Source organism: Lithobates pipiens, unplaced genomic scaffold (assembly GCF_037356315.1).
Source record: "Lithobates pipiens isolate NorthernLeopardFrog02 unplaced genomic scaffold, aLitPip1_a1.2 Scaffold_10, whole genome shotgun sequence".
In the NCBI taxonomy this organism is placed as follows: Eukaryota; Metazoa; Chordata; class Amphibia; order Anura; family Ranidae; genus Lithobates; species Lithobates pipiens.
Window position 1 is genome coordinate 164,130,015 of NW_027507686.1, and position 18,586 is coordinate 164,148,600.

The following is an 18,586-nucleotide window of genomic DNA, read 5'->3' on the forward strand; positions in this document are numbered from 1 at the left end:
CCCCCCCCCCCCAATGACCCCATTTTGGAAAGTAGACACCCCAAGCTATTTGCTGAGAGGCATGTTGAGCCCATGAAACATTTTATATTTTGCCACAAGTTGCAGGAATATTAAAGTTTTTTTTTTTTTTTTTGCACAAAGTTGTCACTAAATGATATATTGCTCACACATGCTATGGGCATAAGTGAAATTACATCCCAAAATAAATTCTGCTGCTTCTCTTGAGTACAGGGATACCACATGTTGGTAACTTTTTGGGAGCCTATCCGCGTACGGGACCCCGAAAACCAAGCACCGCCTTCAGGATTTAAATATAAAACGCTACCAAAAAAAACTGTTAGCGATCGCAGGGATCAGGCCTGACTCTGCGAACGCTGCAGTTACATGTTTAATGTTTTGTAAGTGACAGTGATCGATCGATACTGCACTTGGGTGGGCTGGGTGGAGGGGAAAAACGCAGGTGCTAGCAGGTATCTGGGCTGATCCCGCTAACAATGCGTTTTTTTGGAACCCTAAACTGCTGGGGACACTAGTATAGATCTGATCAGATCAGATATTGATCTGCTCAGATACTATACCCCTACGGGAGGCTTTGCACGTGGGTGTTAGCAGTACTGGCACTAACCTAGGGCTGCCTGGTGGCGATGCAGACCCTGACCCTAAAACCTAATTGATATCACCCGCCGGGTGATCAGGGGGTTAAACCTTTATTGGGTAATAAATGGTGGGTGCCCTGATGCTATAAAAAGCAAACTAACTAACCAGAGTTACCCTTAACACTTATACGGTGATCACTGGTGAAAGGCTTAACTAGGGGCAATCAGGGCGTTAAACCTTTATTAGGTAGTATATGGGGGTCCCTGGCGCTATATAAAAACCTGACGGGGAACCTACATAACTAACTGGCTAACCAGCGTCACCAGTGACACTTATACGGTGATCACTGGTGAAAGGGTTAACTCTAGGGGCAATCAGAGGGTTAAAATCTTTATTAGGTAGTATATGGGGGTCCCTGACACTATATAAAAACCTGACAGGGAACCTAAATAACTAACTGGCTAACCAGCGTCACCAGTGACACTTATACGGTGATCGCTGGTGAAAGGGTTGACTCTAGGGGCAATCAGGGGGTTAAAATCTTTATTAAGTAGTATATGGGGGTACCTAACGCTATAAAAACCTGGCAGTGAACATAAAAAATAACTAGCTACCTAGCGGCATCAGTGACACTAATGCAGCGATCAGAAAAACGATTGCTTAGTGACACTGGCAAAAGGGGGTGAAAGGGTTAACTAGGGGCAATCAGGGGGTTAAAACCTTTATTAGGTAGTATATGGGGGTCCCGGACGCTATATAAAAACCTGAAAGGGAACCTAAATAACTAAATAACTAACTGGCTATCCAGCATCACCAGTGACACATATACGGTGATCGCTGGTGAAAGGGTTAACTCTAGGGGCAATCAGGGGGTTAAAAACCTGGCGGTGAACCTAAAAAAATAACTAGCTACCTAGCGGCACCAGTGACACTAATGCAGCGATCAGAAAAACGATCGCTTAGTGACACTGGCAAAAGGGGGTGAAAGGGTTAACTCTAGGGGCAATCAGGGGGTTAAACCTTTATTAGGGGGGGTAGGGGGCTACCCTGGACCTAACACTAACTGCCCTGACACTGTGACTGGGAGGGGGCTGGGGGGCAATCAGGGGGTGATTTGTGTGCCTATGTGTACCTACGTGTCAGTGTAGTGATTGGTGCACTTACTATGTGTTCTCCTCGCAGTCCGGTCAAAAAGACCACCCCGAGTAGAGTGACATCACTTCATCCCTGCCTGTGTTTACACTACACAGGCGGGGGAAGCTTCTCATTCGCCAGGAGCGATCGAGAGGGAATGGCCAGAAGCCAATGGCCATCCCCTCATCCCGGAACGCTCCTGAAGCGAAACGGACCGCCGCAGCCAGCGGGAGGGGGTCCGATCGGACCCCCCACCCGCTGGAAGGCAAGCACGTACCGGTACGTGCTTGTGCCTGTTGGTGCCATTGTGCTGACGTATATCTACATGCGGCGGTCCTTAAGTGGTTAACTTACCAGAAATGCCTGTTGCTAGGCACATCATCCTAACCTGCCTCTTCCTCCTCCGCGGTGATCTTCTATCTTCTCTCCTCCATGCGGCGTCTTCTGGGTAATGGGTTGCGCTGTGTTCTGGGAACTGTATGTCCCAGAACACAGCGCGCCCCATTCACAAAGCGCTGCGCGACTCGCGCATGCGCAGTAGGAAACGGGCAGTGAAGTTGCAAGGCTCCACTGCCTGTTTCCCTTAGCTAAAATGGCGGCGCTGGGACCTGAGAGCCGAGGGACGGGTCAGCCTCGGGCGGCCGACATCGCGGGCGCCCTGGACAGGTAAGTCTGCTTATTAAAAGTCAGCAGCTACAGTGTTTGCAGCTGCTGACTTTAAAAAAAAAAATGTAAAACCGGCCCTCCTTTTTAAGCCCCATACACACTATCAGATTTTCTGCAGATTTTTTCATTCAGGTTTACCAAAACCATATAATACAGTGCCTTGCGAAAGTATTCGGCCCCCTTGAACTTTTCAACCTTTTGCCACATTTCAGGCTTCAAACAAAGATATAAAATTTTAATTTTTTGTGAAGAATCACCAACAAGTGGGACACAATTGTGAAGTGGAACGAAATCTTTTGGATATTTTAAACTTTTTTAGCAAATAAAAAACTGAAAAGTGGTGCGTGCAAAATTATTTGGCCCCTTTACTTTCAGTGCAGCAAACTTACTCCAGAAGTTCAGCGAGGATCTCTGAATGATCCAATGTTGCCCTAAATGACTGATGGTGATAAATAGAATTCACCTGTGTGTAATCAAGTCTCTGTATAAATGCACCTGCTCTGTGATAGTCTCAGGGTTCTGTTGATAGCGCAGAGAGCATCATGAAGACCAAGGAACACACCAGGCAGGTCCGTAATACTGTTGTGGAGAAGTTTAAAGCCGGATTTGGATACAAAAAGATTTCCCAAGCTTTAAACATCCCAAGGAGCACTGTGCAAGCGATCATTTTGAAATGGAAGGAGTATCAGACCACTGCAAATCTACCAAGACCTGGCCGTCCCTCTAAACTTTCAGCTCAGACAAGGAGAAGACTGATCAGAGAGGCAGCCAAGAGGCCCATGATCACTCTGGATGAACTGCAGAGAACTACAGCTGAGGTGGGAGAGTCTGTCCATAGGACAACAATCAGTCGTACACTGCACAAATCTGGCCTTTATGGAAGAGTGGCAAGAAGAAAGCCATTTCTCAAAGATATCCATAAAAAGTCTTGTCTAAAGTTTGCCACAAGCCACCTGGGAGACGCACCAAACATGTGGAAGAAGATGCTCTAGTCAGATGAAACCAAAATCAAACTTTTTGCCCACAATGCAAAACGATATGTTTGGCGTAAAAGCAACACAGCTCATCACCCTCAACACACCCAGGGGCGTACCAAGCAGGGGGCGGGGGGGCGTTCCGTCCCAGGTGCCACACATTGAGCGGGGTGTAAGTGGCTGGGTGGCATTGCTATGGGGTTCACTCTGCACTCAGACACTGTCTGACAGCATCCTGAAGGGAATCCCTGGCTCTGGCTGCTGTTTTTTGTGAGTTTTTTGTGAGCTTCAACACCCCCAGCACTGTGGCCGAAATAGTATGGTCTAGTTTCTGTTTTCACCTGCTAGCTCCACCCACCACTGCTGAGCAGCCGAGCTGAGTGTGTCATCATTCAGCGCGGGGGTGGTTTCCTTACTGTGCTGGTCTGTCATAGAAGGGGAAGGGGGGGGGGGTGTTGCTGTGTAGTAGGTATAGTGTAGCTGACCTGATGGGGGGGGGGTTGCAGAATACAGGCATGTGCTATGTACAGGTTGCAGACTCCAGATTTGTGCTATATACAGGTAGCAGAATACAGGCGTGTGCTATGTACAGGTAGCAGAATGCAGGCATGTGCTATGTACAGGTTGCAGAATGAAGGCGCGTGCTATGTACAGGTTGCAGAATGCAGGCGTGTGCTATGTACAGGTTGCAGACTCCAGATTTGTGCTATATACAGGTAGCAGAATACAGGCGTGTGCTATGTACAGGTTGCAGAATGCAGGCGTGTGCTATGTACAGGTTGCAGAATGCAGGCGTGTGCTATTATACAGGTTGCAGAATGCAGGCGTGTGCTATGTACAGGTTGCAGAATGCAGGCGTGTGCTATGTACAGGTTGCAGAATGCAGGCGTGTGCTATGTACAGGTTGCAGAATGCAGGCGTGTGCTATGTACAGGTTGCAGAATGCAGGCATGTGCTATGTACAGGTTGCAGAATGCAGGCGTGTGCTGTATACAGGTTGCAGAATGCAGGCGTGTGCTGTATACAGGTTGCAGAATGCAGGCGTGTGCTGTGTACAGGTTGCAGAATGCAGGCGTGTGCTGGATACAGGTTGCAGAATGCAGGCGTGTGCTGTGTACAGGTTGCAGAATGCAGGCGTGTGCTGTGTACAGGTTGCAGAATGCAGGCGTGTGCTATGTACAGGTTGCAGAATGCAGGCGTGTGCTATGTACAGGTTGCAGAATGCAGGCGTGTGCTATGTACAGGTTGCAGAATGCAGGCGTGTGCTGTATACAGGTTGCAGAATCCAGGTGTGTGTTGTATACAGGTTGCAGAATCCAGGCGTGTGCTGTGTACAGGTTGCAGAATCCAGGCGTGTGCTGTGTACAGGTTGCAGAATCCAGGCGTGTGCTGTGTACAGGTTGCAGAATCCAGGCGTGTGCTGTATATTGCTGTGTGACTACCACCCACCTATAGTAGCTGAGCTGTGAGCTTACCTGGTAAAGGGGGGGGGGTGGTGTTGCTGTGTTCACAAACCAGGTATAGAGTAGATGAACTGATCTGATAAAGGGGGGACTTATACCCACATCTTGCAGCCATCAGATCCGTCCAGCAAGCAGCAGGTCACTGCAGCATCTTGCCATCTTCCCTGCGGCCATCAGATCCCATCCACGTCCAGCAAGCAACACACCTTGTCAGCAGGTCAGTTCCCAAATCTGAATCAAATCATCAATGCCAATGCTGTCCCCAGGGACAGATCCGATCCAGAGATCGCCATACTGTGGGATCTCTGGATCAGATCTGTCCCTGAGGACAGTAGATAAAGCAAAGTATGGGCCATACTTTGTATTGTCAGCTGTCTCCCCGTCTCACTCTGATGTCTCCCTCATAGCAGCTCCAGTCCAGCTCTCCACTTTCCTGACCTTGGCACAATCTGTCCAAAAATGTGGCATCTGCTCACACCTGAATGACTGACACCTCTGTCCTTTCCTGTCTATTGTCACTGGCTACCATGGATGAACAGCATCGGCTGTTATTACAAGGAGCGGGAGGGGACGTCCCCATCCCCCCACAGCTCCGCCCAGGTCTCCCATCCCACCCGCAGACCTGAGCCACCAGCCAGCTGGCCAGAAACCCGAACAAAGCCGAATTTGCCTTTGATCAGGTCTCTGATGTAGAAAACTGGAAGCGACAGCACAGTGTCACTTCCGGTTTACTCAGTAGCCAATAGCGCCATTTAAAAAGGAAAGCAGAATTAAAAAACGCTGATCTTGGCAGAGGAGGGTGTTTTTTTGTGGGTGTTTTTACAGTTGGGGGGGGGGTGCCAGATATAGGATGGGCCCTGGGTGCCAAATGCTCTAGGTACGCCCCTGAACACACCATCCCCACTGTCAAACATGGTGGTGGCAGCATCATGGTTTGGGCCTGCTTTTCTTCAGCAGGGACAGGGAAGATGGTTAAAATTGAGGGGAAGATGGATGCAGCCAAATACAGAACCATTCTGGATGAAAACCTGTTGGAGTCTGCAAAAGACCTAAAACTGGGACGGAGATTTATCTTCCAACAAGACAATGATCCCAAACATACAGCAAAATCTACAAAGGAATGGTTCACAAATAAAGGTATCCAGGTGTTAGAATGGCCAAGTCAAAGTCCAGACCTGAATCCAATCGAGAATCTGTGGAAAGAGCTGAAAACTGCTGTTCACAAATGCTCTCCATCCAACCTCACTCAGCTCCAGCTGTTTTGCAAGGAAGAATGGGCAAGAATTTCAGTCTCTCGATGTGCAAAACTGATAGAGGCATACCCTAAGCGACTTGCAGCTATAATCGCAGCAAAAGGTGGCTCTACAAAGTATTAACGCAAGGGGGCCGAATAATTTTGCACGTCACACTTTTCATTTTTTTATTAGTTAAAAAAGTTTCAAAAATCCAATAGATTTCGTTCCACTTCACAATTGTGTCCCACTTGTTGGTGATTCTTCACAAAAAATGAAAATTTTATATCTTTATGTTTGAAGCCTGAAATGTGGCAAAGGGTTGAAAAGTTCAAGGGGGCCGAATACTTTCGCAAGGCACTGTATGAGGTCAAACCTTGGGAGTTTCAATGTGTATGCAATCAGACAGGCCCTTACACTACATCAGTGATATGCAATTAGCGGACCTACAGCTGTTGCAAAACTACAAGTCCCATCATGGCTCTGCCTCTGGGTGTCAGGTTTGTGGCTGTCAGAGTCTTGCTATGCCTCATGGGACTTGTAGTTCTGCAACAGCTGGAGGTCCGCTAATTGCATATCCCTGCACTACATGGTTTTGGTAAATCTGAAGTCAAAAATCAGCAGAAAATCTAATAGTTTGTGTGTGTATGGGGCTTTAGTGTCCAAACTGAATAAGTGCAAAGAGTGCTGCCTACCTACAAGGAGATGGTGCCTTTTGCACCTCCTCAGTAAGGTTGGCTATTAAGGGGCAAAGTGCGCCATGTTGTGTCAGACAGAGCACTCACTGACTTTAACTTTTACAGATTAACAAAAAAAAGGGGGGAATGCACTGCCTACCACAGGGTGGTGCCCTGTAATAGCCAATCTTACTGGGCAGGTACAAAGGGTACCATCTTGTGGAAGGCAGCACACTCACCGTGTTCACATTAGCTTAATTTTCAATTAATCACAGAATAAAAAATTAAAAAAATTAAACTGAAAAATGACCAGCGTTGAATATACTGACTTTCTTTAGGCTAGGTTCACATCTAAGTGGGTGCGAGAAGGTTTGTGATTGCACACCTGCCTGCACTGGCAGAGGATAAACACACTAATGCTTAGGAGATATGCAGAGGTACACCACAATGCGGGAAACCCTCAATCCACGCATGTTTCATGCACCTCATTCAAATCGTACCCCCTTGCAATCTGCAGTGGGTGTCAGTGCTATCTTAACACCTTAAACAAAAGTTGCAAAACACAGTGTGTTTGCCTGCATCAGATCACATTCACAAAACGACCATGCGAACCAGTTGCAGTGTGGTTCCTAAATTGGTGCATGCATGACTTTGGGGAGATTTGAGCCCATTCAAAATGAATGAGCCTTGATTGCGCCACAATCGACATAGTAAGGCTAATTTCACACTATAGTTTGCATGTAAATCGCACAGGAACTGCACCGCATTCCTGTGCAATTCACATGAGATTCTGTGTGGTGTGATTTGAGCCCATTTTGAATGGGCTGAATCTCACCACATCGCACCAAAGAAGTGCAGGCACCTTTTTTTGAAAACCAACTATGCAATCTAGTTCAGATAAACACTGTGTTTGCGACCTCCTTTTAGGGAGTTGTTAACTCTGAATTGACACCTGCAGCAGATCAAAAACACCACATACAGTATCTCACAAAAGTGAGTACACCCCTCACATTTTTATAAAATATTTTATTACATCTTTTGGGTGAATCCTGCCCTGTGACCCAGACTTTAAAGGGAGGGGATCATGCTCTGCTTCAGTATGTCACAGTACATGTTGGCATTCATGGTTCCCTCAATGAACTGTAGCTCCCCAGTGCCGGCAGCACTCATGCAGCCCCAGACCATGACACTCCCACCACCATGCTTGACTGTAGGCAAGACACGCTTGTTTTTGTGCTCCTCACCTGGTTGCCGCCACACACGCTTGACACCATCTGAACCAAATAAGTTTATCTTGGTATCATCAGACCACAGGAGATGGCTCCAGTATTCCATATCCTTAGTCTGCTTGTCTTCAGCAAACTGTTTGCAGGCTTTCTTGTGCATCATCTTTAGAAGAGGCTTCCTTCTGGGACGACAGCTAGGCAGACCAATTTGATGCAGTTTGCGGCGTATGGTCTAAGCACTGACAGGCTGATGCCCCACACCTTCAACCTCAGCAGGAAATTGACAGTATTCATATGTCTATTTCCCAAAGACAACTTCTGGATATGACGCGAAGTACGCGCACTCAACTTCTTTGGTCAACCATGGCAAGGCCTGTTCTGAGTGGAACCTGTCCTGTTAAACCACAGTATGGTCTTGACCACTGTGCTGCAGTTCAGTTTCAGGGTCTTGGCAATCTTCTTATAGCCTAGGCCATCTTTATGTAGAGCAACAATTCTTTTTTGCAGATCCTCAGAGATTTCTTTGCCATGAGGTACCATGTTGAACTTCCAGTGACCAGTGTGACAGAGTGAGAGCAATAACACCAAATTTAACACACCTACTCCCTATTCACTCCCGACACCTTGCATGGAGTCACATAACACTGGGGACAGAAAATGGCTAATTGGGCCCAATTTGGACATTTTCACTTAGGGATGTACTCACTTTTGTTGCCAGTGGTTTAGACATTAATGGCTGTGTATTGAGCTTTTTGAGGAGACAGCAAATTTACATGATTATACAAGCTGTACACTCACTACGTTACATTTTGCAAAGTGTAATTTCTTCAGTGTTGTCACATGAAAAGATATAATAAAACATTTACAAAAATGTGAGGGGGTGTACTCACTTTTATGTGATACTGTATGTATTAGGGATGAGCTTGGTGTTCGAGTCAAACGTATGTTCGACTCGAACATCGGCTGTTCGCACGTTCGGCGAATACCGAACGTTATTGGCCGTTCGCGCCAAATTAGTGTGGCGCACACGGCCCACAATGCACTGCGCCATCGCAGTGCATTGCTGGCTCATGATTGGCCAAGCATGCACTGTGACCCCGCATGCTTGGCCAATCACAGCGCCAGCAGCAAGGAGAGCCATGATTGGCCACAGGCCACAACGCGGTGGCCTTGTGTAGTGTTCCGGCATCTGCAGGAGTTAGTGGGTGTTGTCTGTGTGCCTTCAGCGCAGTAAAAACCTGTATCTACATATATTGTTCTTCTCTAATTGAGCCATCAGCCATCTGCAGGAGTTAGTGGGTGTTGTTTGTGTGCCTTCAGCGCAGTATACACCTGTATCTACCTATATTGCTCTTCTATAATTGAGCCATCTGCCATCTGCAGGAGTTAGTGGGTGTTGTCTGTGTGCCTTCAGCGCAGTATACACCTGTATCTACCTATATCGCTCTTCTCTAATTGAGCCATCTGCAGGAGTTAGTTGGTGTTGTGTGCCTCCAGCACAGCACAGTATACACCGGTATCTACCCTTTAATTGCTGGTGTTCTATAATAAAGGCATCTGCAGGAGTTAGTGGGTGTTTTGTGCCTCCAGCACAGCCCAATATACACCTGTATCTGCCCTTTATTGCTGGTGTTCTATAATAAAGGCATCTGCAGGAGTTAGTGGGTGTTTTGTGCCTCCAGCACAATATACACTACCCAATTGCTGGTTTTCCCATCTCCCTGCAGGCCATTACCATGTCTGGAAGGCCAACAAGGAGAGGCAGACAGGCACGAGCCAATAAAGGCTAGGGCAAGCAGGCTCTGTGTCTAGAGACAACAGTGCTGGTCATCAGCATATGACCATGGGACACCCTTGTCCTTATTTTCGGCAGCTGGATGTGTTGAGCCGCATCATGCCGAAGACTTGGTAGAGTGGATGACCAAGCCCTCTTCATCCTCCTCATCCTCTCTCACCCAGGCTCAGGGTACTAGCAAAGCAGCGGCCAACGCATCCTCTTCCCTCGTCTCAATGTCATCATCAGTGACTCCTTCCCTAGACCCACCACGTCCTCCTGAGGAGTCCCACGAACTGTTTGAGTACAGTGTTGGGTACATGCTCCAGGAGGATGCCCAGTGTTGTGTAGGCTCTGATGATGATACTCAGCTAGAGGAAGGCAGTAGCATAAGCGCAGAGAGAGGGGATGCTCAAGAAGGACAGCAATCTAGCAGTCATGTTCCACAAGCTGCAGCATACTGGAATGATAAGGACACTGAGTCCACGTGGGTGCCTGGTAGGAGAGAGGAGGAGGAGGAGGCACATCTCCAACGAGGCAGGATGCCCTCCGGGGGTCAGCTTAGGGGCAGCACACCAAATGAATCACACAGCAGAGCTCCCCCTGTGCAGGGCGCTGCCTCTGCGTGTTATTCTAAAAGTTCTTTGGTGTGGGCCTTTTTTGAGACGAGTACATCAGATCGCACCACTGCTATTTGCAACATATGTCTCAAGCGTATCTCTCGTGGCCAAAACATCAGCCACTTGGGCACCACAAGCTTGACCAGACATATGTTGACCTGCCATGCAGCTCGTTGGCAAGCTTACCTCAAAGACCCACACCAAAGTACAAACGGACCTCTCCTTGCTCCTCATCAGCTGGGATCTCCAACCCCACTAGACCTTCAGTCCTCTCTGGAACCTGCACCGAGAGGAATGAAGGTGCAGAATTAGGTGTGTCACAGCCAAGTGCTTGCGGGCACTCTGCTAGCAGCATACCCACGTTGGATTTTAGCAGGCAAATTTCCCTGCCCCAGCTGCTGGACCGTAGAAAGAAGTTCACTTCCAGCCACCCACATGCCCAGCGGGTGAATGCTAGCTTGGCTAAATTGCTAGCACTTCAACTGTTACCTTTTCTGTTGGTAGACTAGGCCCCCTTCCGTGAGCTTGTGCAATGTGCGGTTCCTCAGTAGCAGGTCCCCAAACGCCACTTTTTCTCACGGAAGGCGATTCCAGCTCTCTACCGGCATGTGGAAGGCAATGTCCTTGCCTTGCTGGACAGGGCGGTCAGCGGTAAGGTGCATATTGCCGCTGACTCATGGTCCAGCAGGCATGGATAGGGACGTTACCTGTCTTTCACGGCCCATTGGGTCACTTTTCTGGCAGCTGGGAAGGATGCAGGACAAGGTGCAGTAGTGTTGGAGGTTGTTTTTCCGCCACCACACCTCCAAAATGCTACTACTGGTTGTGACACACCTCTCTCCTCCACCCCCTCCTCTTCTTCTTCCTCCATGGCCTCTTCCAGTGCTCTGTCCTCGCAACCAGCAGTGCTCTGTAGGCGTTCAAGGTGCCACGCAAGTACGCAGGCAAAACTATGCCATAGCGTGCTTGAGCTGGTTTGTTTGGGGGACAGGAGCCATACTGGGGCAGATATTTTGTCAGCTCTGCAGGGGCAGGCCAAAAGGTGGTTGACGCCACGCCAGCTTAAGCCAGGATTGGTGGTTTGCGACAATGGCACCAACCTCCTCTCCGCCCTCTGACAGGGACAACTGACCCATGTGCCCTGTGTGGCTCACGTCCTTAACCTGGTGGTGCACCGGTTCTTGGGCAGGTACCCGGGCTTACAGGATGTCCTGAAGCAGGCCAGGAAAGTCTGTGTGCATTTCCGCAGATCATTTAATGCCTGTGCTTGGCTGGCTGAGCTCCAAAAGGAGTTTAACCTGCCCAAGAACCGCCTTGTATGTGACATGCCCACCAGGTGGAACTCAACGTTGGCCATGCTGCAGCGGCTGCACATGCAGCAGAGGGCCATCAATGAGTACCTGTGCGACTACGGCACCAGGACAGGGTCAAGGGAGCTCGGTTTTTTCTCACCACGCCAGTGGGGCATGATCAGGGATGCATGTACTGTCCTGTCACCGTTTGAGGAGGCCACAAGGATGGTGAGCAGTGACAGTGCATGCATCAGTGACACTGTATCTCTTGTCCACCTGTTGGAGCATACGCTGTGTGGAATAATGGACAGGGCACTTGAGGCAGAAGAGATGCAGGAAGAGGAGGACTTCCTTGCCTCTCAAGGCCCCCTTTATCCAGACAGTGTTCCTGCTGTCCCACCCATCACACAGGAAGATGAGGAGGAGGATGATTATGTCAGCATGGAGGTGGAGCCTGGCACTCAGCATCAGCAGCAGCAGTCTTGTAGGGATAATTTACAGTCCCAAGAAACCCGAAGACTTGTACGTGGCTGGGAGGAGGTAGCTGTGGATCATGTTGTCCTTAGTGACCCAGAGGACTCCGGACCGAATGCCTCAGCTAACCTACGCTGCATGGCCTCCCTGATCCTGCAAAGCCTGCGGAAGGACCCTCATATTCTTCTGATCAAGGAGAGGGACCATTACTGGCTGGCCACTCTCCTTGATCCACGGTACAAGGGTAAGGTTGCGGACCTTATCTTGCCGTCGCAGAGGGAGCAGAGGATGAGACATCTCCGGGAGGCCTTGCAGAAAGGTCTGTGCAATGCGTTCCTAGAGACTGGGAGGTTACAAACTCCTGGTCCTGGACAACGTGTTTCTGAGGCATCAGTTAGAAGGAGTGGTGGAGAAGGTGGCCGTCTGATGCGTTCAGACAATTTTTTAGTCCGCAGCCCCAAGGTATGATCGGTTCCAGCAACCATCGCCAGCGTCTGATTTACATGGTGCAAAAATACCTAGGGGCAAGGTCAGACTTGGACACCTTTCCCACCAAAAATTCTCTGGCTTACTGGGTCTTGGGGATGGATCACTGGCCAGAGCTTGCACAGTATACAATTGAGCTACTGGCCTGTCCTGCATCCAGCGTTCTTTCAGAGCGCACCTTCAGTGCTGCCGGTGGCTTTGTAACCGATCACAGGGTGCGCCTGTCCACCGACTCGGTTGATCGACTGACCTTCATAAAGATGAATCAGTCTTGGATCACCACCAGCTACCAAGCATGTGAAGCTGATGTAACCGAATAATTTTTTTGGAAATATCACATCCCTTCAAGACTGCCTATGCTGATGCTGATTGACTGTCCTGTTATGTTGACTGTCTATCCTCTTCCTCCTCCGCTAAAATCTTGGAAGAACATTTTTGGTTCTGGGTGATGCCACCAGCCCAATTTTTCATCCCCTGTTTAACAGGGGCGTGTAATTACAATTTTTGATGCAATGCTTTGCAGCAGGGCTCATTCCTGCAGTACAACTAGAGTATATGGGAGAGGTTGCAGTGTATAGGCCCAATTTTTAAGCCCCTGTTTAACAGGGGCATGTAATACAATTTTTGATGCAATGCTTTGCAGCAGGGCTCATTCCTGCACTCCAACTAGAGTATATGGGAGAGGTTGCAGTGTATAGGCCCAATTTTTCATCCCCTGTTTAACAGGGGCATGTAATACAATTTTTGATGCAATGCTTTGCAGCAGGGCTCATTCCTGCACTCCTACTAGAGTATCTGGGAGAGGTTGCAGTGTTGTGGCACCAGCAAGCAGTGGCTAAGGCCCAATTTTTCAGCCCGGGGCATGTAATTACAATATTTCACAGCAGGGCCCATTCCTGCGCCCACCGAGAGTAACTGTGAGAACTTACAGTGTTATGTCACCAGCACCACTACCACCACCACAACCACCAAAGGCCCTATTTTTCTACCACTGTTCAACAATGGCATGTAATTAAAATTCTTGATATAATTGTTCACAGCAGGGCTCTCCAGCACCTACCAAGAGTCACTTTGAGGGCTTACAGTGTTGTGGCAACACCAAACACCTTAGGCGCAAATTTCTGCAGAGGATATAGGGCAGGCTACTTTCAAACATCCAACTTACAAACGTCTCCTACTTGCAAACGGATGGAGACAACAGGAAGTGAGATGAAAAAAGACAGACGGCCAAAAAAATTATACAGGCGTGATAACTCTTCCCTATTTTTTCCAAAAAGCTTAAAAATTGATTTTTTGACTGGAGCTACATTTTAAAAATATACCAGTTCAAAATTACAAACAGATTCTAATTAACACAACAATTTCACTTTTTTTTTCACTTTAACCACTTAAGGACCGCCTCACGCCGATATACGTCGGCAGAATGGCACAGCTGGGCACAATCATGTACCGGTACGTGATTCTTTAAGTGCCGCCGGCGCCACGCTCCCGACCCGATCCTGTGCTCCGTGGCCGCGGGGCCAGCGGACCCTATCACCACTGGTGTCCCGCGATCGGGTCACAGAGCTGAAGAACGGGGAGAGGTCTGTGTAAACAAACCTCACCCCGTGCTTCCCTGTGTGGCTGTCACCGATCGTCTCTTCTCTTTTATAGGGAAGGACGATCAGTGACGTCACATGCCAGGCCACACCCCCTTACAATAAAAAAAAAACACATAATGTCATACATAACACTACACTGCCCCCTAGTGGTTAACTCCTTCACTGCCAGTGTCATTTACACAGGAATCAATGCATTTAAATAGCATTGATTTCTGTATAAATGACAATGGTCCCAAAATGTGTAAAAAATGTCATAATGTCGCAGTCACATTAAAAATCGCTGATCGCCGCCATTACTAGTAAAAAAAAATATTAACAAAAATGCTATAAAACTATCCCCTATTTTGTAAACGCTATAACTTTTGCGCAAACCAATCAATAATCGCTAATTGCGATTTTTGTTACCAAAAATATGTAGAAGAATACGCATCAGCCTAAACTGAGGAAAAAAAATATTTTTTTATATATTTTTGGGGGATATTTATTATAGCAAAAAGTAAAAAATATTGAATTTTTTTCAAAATTGTCGCTCTATTTTTGTTTATAGCGAAAAAAATAAAAGACGCAGAGGTGATCAAATACCACCAAAAAAAAACTCTATTTGTGGGAAAAAAAGGACGCCAATTTTGTTTGGGAGCCACGTCGCACGACCGCGCAATTGTCAGTTAAAGTGACGCAGTGCCGAAACGCAAAAAGGGGCCTGGTCCTTTGGCTGCCAATTGGTCCGGGCTTAAGTGGTTAATCATCATTAAAACCAGTGCTCCCGAAAAAAACGTCCATTTTTAAAAACATTTTAGGCATTGCCCCATGTCCCCTGGGGCAGGAGCCAGGTCTCCAAACCCTTTTTAGGACAATATATTGCATATTAGCCATTAAAATTAGCACTTTTTATTTCAAACGTTCGAGTCTCATAGACTTCAATGGGGTTCTAAAGTTCGCACAAATTTTCGGTCCGTTCCAAAGTTCTGGTGCGAACCAAACCGGGGGATGTTCGGCTCATCCCTAGTATGTATGAACCAGGGGTAAAGCAGAGCCAAGGCATACCACTGAGGGCAGCAGAAAGTCCAGCCTGCCTCTGGCATTGGCAGACATGTTGTAGTGTCAACTGCTGAATCAGTAAGCCAGTGAGCACCACAACCACCTTGCCAGTGCCAGGCTGGACTGTCAGTAACACAAGGAATAGAAAACTCAGCTTAGCCTCATTCAACTGCCAGTAAATCAAGCAATGCTAAATTTAGCCCAGCCAGCCTCAATCACATACTTTGCCAGTTGCCACACAGAATCACAGACAGTCTCTCAATGACTCACGATTACCTAGTATGAACAGCAGAATGCCAGCAACTGCACAGCAGTCTGAGCAGTGGAAAGTCAGTACACTCTGTGAGGCTCTCTGAGACTAGGCCAGAAGAGAAAGTGGGACATACCTGGACAGGACAGCAGCAGTTCATCCATGTGGGGGGCTGGCGGCTACACACTTCACAAGCATTCTGCACTCCAGGGCCCAGGCAAAGCTCCTCTCCCAAGCCCAAGGTGGGAGTGGCACTACAAGCCAACGGGAATACATGGTGTGCAGTGGGCAGGACTACATGCACTGCCGGCTCCCACTGTGTTGCCTGGTTATAGATCTGTCAGCCTTCAGCTCGAGCCCAATTGACTGGCCTGGCGGTGTACCACAACATACGTGCAGGTATGCCTAATGATCTATTATACTTGCTGCAGCCGTATTATTACACTCTGTGCGCCACTGACTGCAGTGCTGCCTGTCGCTGGTGCCATGTGCGGCTGCAGAGCAGGGACACCATGCATTTTAATGTTGGCCCTGGGGGGTTTGAACACCCCTGACCCCCCTTATCTACGCCCCTGGGTACCATGGAGGTCTGTACCACACTCTACCAGCACAGCCCAACATGGCACCACACTGCCAGTGATATTACAAGACTTTTCCCTGACACCTGAGATCATCTCTTCACGTGTTCCCGAGCTTCTTCATTCCCCAGGCGTCACACTCTACTCCCCTTCCATGACACCTCCAGCTAAGTACTTAGGATACCCCATGCTGCAATGTCGGCACTGATTGCTGAGGAGGGGGCCAAGCTCACAAACCCCTTCTCTACCAGGACCCTCCATGCCCTGTCACCACATCTCCTACTGGCTGGCTGCCTAAGAACCTGATATTACTCCCGTTGCTCCTAGCCAAAGCAGTATAGGCTCTTCTCCTTCCACTGCAGGGTAGACCTTTGTTATGTGTTCATACTTAACAAAGACTTCTCTTCTTTCCCCATCCCAGCCATGTTCTTTGTGTAGCACACTAGTTCAGAGTAGACTGCTTTACTTTCGCTCCTCTGTAAACAGTGGAGCAGAGGTTGATTGCTCAGAGCTGTTCATTGTTTCACAGGCTACTGTTCTGCTACTGTCCCTTTCTTCTAGAGGTATCGGAAGCATAATGGGAGGGAGAGCCAAGAAGTAGTTTGAGGCCTGGTAGGAAAGGGCAGTGTACATGGGTCCAATCTTTCAGGGACACCATATTCAGGGGCTCTGCCCTGAGGGCAGAAAAACTAGAGAAGCTAGAGTGAAGACACCAAGGTCACAGTCAGCCTAGAGATACAGTAGGACATTTATTTTACAAGTGCAGTACAGCCAGGAGTTTTGCAATACAACCAAAACTTTGTGTCTAAGGCTGGCCATAGATGGAGCGAACCACGGGTTGCAGGAAAGAAATTTGCTTTATTCCCCCATTAACAGACAGTGTTGACAAGTAAATCCCTCCCACGGTGCTATTGTGTTCTCCTGCCAGGAGAACATGGTGATTATTGTTGTGGCTATTACAGGCGCTGGCAATAATCGCATGTAAAATCAGGAAGGCTGATTGTACTTAAGTTCAACTTGAGAACCTTCAGCCTGCCTATACATGGTTCGAATGTCGGTCGGTTCCTGCTGAACTGGCTGAGATTTGAACCATCTCTTGCTTAACGGTCAGAGGTTCTGCAATGCAGCCCAAAGTTTGTGCATAGCAGCCAGAAGTCAAGTAGAACTCAAGTGGACAGTTTTGCAGTTCCGGGGTATCCCATGCTCCCCATCCCTAATAAGTTACTGTTCCAATTAAAACGCTAAAAAGAAACCCCTAGACTGATTTTTTTATGCCAGAGAAAGAATGCCGAAAAATGGTACCTGGCTGTGTGTGTTCTAAAGGAGGAAATAGGACCAAACTATCAGTGGCTCCTGTGGAGGTAGTACGGCATTTGAGATGCCATGCATGGACCCCTTTAGTGACTTTAGACCAGGCAGATTGGTTTAAAGTGGTTGTATACCGCTGGCCTTTTTTTCCCCTGCAAGGTAAAGTCATAATGTGCTAGTATGCATCGCATACTAGCCTATTATGTGAAACTTACCTTAAAACAAAACTGTTCCAGTGCCGCGATGTCAGCTCTGCAGCCACTGCCATGCTCACCCATCTTGCTTCTGGGTTTGAAGGGCTACGGCTCTGTGACTGGCCAGAGCCACGATGGCATCACTCCCGCACATGTGTGGGGAAGCCGTCTTTCGCGGCACAGGGCTTGGAAGGAACGACACGGGTGGCCATTCCTTCAAAACGCAAGCGCCAGTGAAGTCACTGGCTGCATGTAATAGAAACACCTTGTAAATGGTGCACGTTTAGGAGATATTTACACTACCTATAGGTAAGCCTTATTATAGGTTTAACTATAGATAAAAGTCAGGTATGGAAGTTTACTTCCTCTTTAACAATAAAGCTCTTTTACTGAACCTTTAAATTCTCAGCAACATCTTCCATACACATTCCTGTACAAAGTCCTCTAAGTGCCCTTTTAGTGTGCCCCATGAGGTGCTCATACATTAAAACGGTGAGAAAGTCTATTAGTCTATTTAGCAGTAAAGTCCATATCCCTTGGAACCATAACTGGGCTCCCACAAGAGGTGGTAAAGTAGCAAAATGGCAATTACAGCCTCAGCAGAACTCTCCTTCTCTTCCAATGCAGAGAGCAATGAAAAACCCTGACCTAGATAGTGTTCCCCCCACCCCAAAGAACCTTGTCCCCATGTTGATGAGGACAATGGCCTCTTCCCGACAATAAAAAAAACACTACCCAGGTTTTTAAAGTAATTTATTAGGCAGCTCTGGGGGTCTTCTTCCGACTTGGGGGGTCTCTTCTGGCTTCTCCGCTCTCTTTGGCCTCTTCTCCCTGTGTCCGGCCTCTTCTCCCACTCTCTGGTTCTTCTGCCGGCTCCTCTGCTATCTTCTTCCAGCTCTTTTGCTAGCGGTGGCCCGGTCTTCTGTGTTGTCTTCTTCCCTATTCTCTTTCTGCGATGTTGACACGACACTCTCTCCTGCTGTAATGCCATGTGCGACGTGC